The sequence below is a fragment of the Oratosquilla oratoria genome, chromosome 28 (assembly GCF_046742065.1).
Source record: "Oratosquilla oratoria isolate Oo_2021 chromosome 28, ASM4674206v1, whole genome shotgun sequence".
Classification (NCBI taxonomy): Eukaryota; Metazoa; Arthropoda; class Malacostraca; order Stomatopoda; family Squillidae; genus Oratosquilla; species Oratosquilla oratoria.
The window spans coordinates 35,972,974-35,977,973 of record NC_134804.1 but is presented as its reverse complement, the minus strand read 5'-3'; positions in this window follow the sequence as shown (position 1 = coordinate 35,977,973).

Here is a 5,000-nt window from a genome sequence, read left to right as displayed (position 1 = left end):
GCTATCGAATATCATTTAGAAAGTAACCGTTTGATAAATGATAGCCAACATGGTTTCAGACGGAAACGTTCTTGCGTGACTAACTTACTCGAATTCTACAACACAGTTGTCTCGAATTATGACAAAAGAAACAATATAGATTTAATATATCTAGACTTTGCAAACTTTTGATACCGTCCCACACGAAAGACTACTTACTAAATTAGCTTTGCATGGAATAAGTGGTAGCCTATTAGGTTGGACTAGTAATTGGTTGAAAGGTCGAAAACAGAGAGTTGTTTTAAATGGAAAAACTTCTGGATGGAAAAGTGTTGCAAGTGGAGTTCCTCAGGGTTCCGTTCTTGGGCCACTTCTATTCATAGTATATATAAATGATATAGACCATGGACTAAAATCTACTGTTTCCAAATTTGCTGATGATACAAAACTGTGCGGAGTGGCAAATGATCACTCAAACCAATTAGATATTCAACAAGATTTAGATCAATTACAGCAATGGTCTGAAAAGTGGCTAATGAAATTTAACACAAGTAAATGCAAGGTAATGCACATAGGTAAAAATAACAGCAAGTACGATTACAAGTTATTTGGAAATTCGTTAACAAAAGTGGATAGTGAAAAAGATCTCGGCGTAATTATCAGTAACGACCTCAAATCATCCAAGCAGTGTATTTCAGCCTCTGAGAAAGCAAATAAGATTCTGGGATTGATTGCGCGATCTTTTGATTTCAAAAGTCCATCACTCATTAACAAGCTATATAAATCGTTAGTTCGTCCACATTTGGAATATGCTGTTTCCGTATGGTCACCGAATCTCATTAAAGACATTGACAGACTGGAAAAAGTACAACGGCGAGCCACAAAACTGATTCCAAATATCAAAAATAAATCATACGAAAATCGACTTAAGCACATGAATCTGTTTTCCCTAAAAAAGCGTAGACTCAGAGGTGACTTGATACAGGTCTTTAAGATTTTAAAGGGAATTGACAACATCAAAAGTGACCAAATTTTCACATTGAATGAGAATCAGACAAGAAACAATGGTCTCAAACTGTCCGGAAATAGATTCAATTTGGAAGTAGGTAGAAACAACTTTGCCAACCGTGTAGTTAATGAATGGAATAAACTTCCTGCACAGGTAGTGCAATGTAGTTCAGTTCGAAGCTTTAAGAATCATTTAGATAAATACCTAAGTAAGATGCTGTAATTATTATAATTTATGTTATATTATTTGTTTTTGTTTTGTTATAATTTGTCTGTCTGATTTTCATTTATTATTAGTTATATGTCAATTTATTATCATTTACTATTTACCTGTTTGTTTGTTATTCAACTATACCAATGCATTTATTTATGTATTTCAATTGTTATTTACATTGTTATAGTTTTAATTTATTATTAATATGATTTTTTTTTTTTTGCATCCGACCTAGATATGGATCAAAAGGTCTCCTGTCGGCATGCTTTGCCTTTGTAATCCTTTGTAAGTTACGAAATTATTTACATGGACTTTAGCAAAGCTTTCGACAAGGTACCCTACCAGAAACAACTAAATAAAGTCAAAACTCATGGCATAGGAGGAAAAGTATTTGAATGAATTAGAGCATGGAGCGGTGACAGAAAACAACTGGTCACCATAAACAGTGTAAAATCAAAATGAGGGAGTGTTTCTAGTGAAGTTCCCAGGGCTCGGTTTTGGGTCCTTTATAGCTCATTATGCATATAAACGACTTGGATAATGGGATTAGTAGTGATGTTAGTAAGTTTGCGGACGACAATGAAATAGGTCACTTAATAATTAGGTCAGGAGAAGCCGTCGAGATTCTGCAGGAAGGTCTTAACAAATTGTTCACATGGTCGGTGAAATGGCAAATAGACTTTATTATCTCAAAGTGCAGCGTATTAAACGTAGGTTTACACAACCAAGAAATCAGGTATAACTTAGATAACGCCTTTTTAGAGAACACTGAGTGCGAGAGACTTGGGAGTTATAGTGAGTACTGACCTTAAATCCAGGAAACAGTGCATTAGCGCCAAGAATAGAGCTAACAGAGCATTAGATTTCATTTCTAGGACGGTTACAAATAAACGTGCAGAGGTAGTTATCAAACACTGTCTGGCGTTAGTTAGATCCATCCTTGACTATGTGGTATATTTTTGGTCTCCGTCCTATAGAATGGATGTCAGTTCACAAGGATCAGTACAGAGGAGAATGACCAAAGCGATATATGAGCTCAGAAATCTACCTTACGAGGACAGGCTTAGGCACCTTAATTCACGCTATCTAGAAAGACGCAGAGTGGGGGATGGTCTAATAGTGGTGTTCAAGTGGATCAAAGACTTTAACATAGAGAATACAATCAAGGTCATAATATTAAGACGACAGGGCTGGAGACGCAGTAATGAATCTAAGTTCGACAATTTTAGATTTAAGAAGGAGATAAAAAAGAAGAGTCAACGAATGGTAAGCGTGTAATGGGTGCTGAAACTATCGGTTGTTTTAGGAAAAGGTTAGACAACTTTATGAATGGAGATGATAGCTAGTAAAGGACATGGTACTGCCTAGTGTAGTCCCTATGGTCTCTTGTAGTCTCCTTCATTCTTATATCCTTATAGATTTATCATATTCTTTTTTCATTCTATATTCCCATATTTTCTCACGTCTTTTGACTGTACATTTGTGTATCATGCAAGTTTACTAGAATATTGCGAGGGTTTGGTATATCACACTCAAAGTTCTTTTGCCCTAGTCAAGGAACCTCTGCTTCTGGCTATTGTCCTCCAGATTGAGCTGTCTCACTGCATTCCATCTGGAACAAACAAAATGGCTGAGGTCAGGGTGCACTTACATCTTTGAGGTGAAAAAACAACAACATAATATTGAAAGTATTAGGGACTCACTACTTCTGGGTATTATTCTTCTGGAAGAGCTGTGCCTCATTGCATTCCATTTTTGCTGAACATTGTGGTGAGAGGCAGGGTGACCTTACATACTTGGTGTGTAAAAAAAATAAAATTGCCATTATAATATTGAAATTATCAAAGAGCCTCTGTTTGTCTTTAGTATCCTCTGCAAAGAGCTGTACCTCACTGTAAATATCAGTGCCTAGCAATGTGGCGGGAGGGAGGGTGACCCTACATCTCTGAGATGCTGAGATCAGAAGGGGAGAGTGAATGAGCTTTTTGAAATGAGATATGCTTTGACTCAGCTACCTCCCTTACAACGGAGAAAAGGGAGAAAAGTTTGTCGACGTTTTTTGTTGTAAAGAAGTGGTACCTAGTGTCAAAGAAAACGAGAGAATTTTGTCATGGAAAAATACATTGTTTACATGAGGGGACGAGGAGGGATTGTCGCCGTGTAAATGGAGCGGTTGTCCTTGCTGTGGATGCGCTGTGTCTCGCTGCATTGCTTCTGACCCGGGCAGTGGGTAGGGATGACCCTTCATCCAGAAGGAGCTAAGATAAAAGGGAAATAAGTGACAGATAGGAATATCATGGGTGTGGGTGAGTTTATGCCATAGCTGGCTACCTCCATTATAATGGGGAAGAAGCCTTGGTATATAGATAGATGGTTTACATGTTATAAGCAAGGCGATTATCTTGATGTCACACTATGCGGCGGTACCGGGTGAAGCCAGATTATGGGGCAGATCAATTAACTTAATAAAATCACCTAACGATAACCAGAACTTTATATAACGACCACAATCTTCCCCCGGTTAAAATATCATCATAACCTCTCGAGTCTAATGACTCATCATGGAGACCTTGCTATAGACATCAACAACCAGAGGCGACAGTGTGACACCGGCTTTATACACACACGCTCTTCTAATTATCTATAGTAATATTTTTCAATAAAGGTTCAGAAGTCCTTTATGGGTTTAAGACATTTTTCATAGAGCGAAGAGGGGCGCACAAACTAAAATCTATTGAAAGTTAGTAGTAGCTAATGGTATTTAGTGAATACCAGACGATCACATTCAGCCCTGAATTGCCCTTCAGGTAGTAAGTAAATAGGATTACGAAAATACGGGACCATGAATGAACATGTTGATCTATAACTCAATAGTCATTTAATAACGATACTTGTAAGCACTCTCGATGGACGCCTGGATGGATTGATTGAATGATATGAATACTTGTAGATGGATATACATACATACATACATACATACATACATACATACATACATACATACATGCATGCATACATACATACATACATACATACATACATACATACATACATGCATGCATACGTACGTACGTACATACATACATACATACATACATACATACATACATACATACATACATACATACATACATACATACATACATACATACATACATACATACATACACACATACATACATATATACATACATACATAGAATATATACATACACACATACATACATACATTCATACATACATACATACATACATACATACATACATACATACATACATACATACATACATACGTACATACATACACACACACATACATACATACATACATACATACACACATACATACATACATACATACATACATACATACATACATACATGGAATACATACATACACACATATATACTTACATGCATACATACATACATACATACATACATACATACATACATACATACATACATACATACATACATACATACATATATAAATACATATATACACACATACATACATACATACATACATATACCAACAGCATTTTTCCCCTTACAAAGGAGATGGTCAAAGTCAAAGGTATAAATCCACTCCGACCCATTTCTTCCCCACATACTCCACTCCCATTCACCACCCCTCCCTCCCTCTTTTCTTAGCTCCTGGATGATGGGTCATCCCTGTATCTCGCCCACTACCTTGGGCGAAGCGGCCTTGATGTGGATGAATATACTAATGCAAAAATCATAACGACCAGACTTGTTTTAATCATAGAAAAACACTTGGATGTACATTATTGTC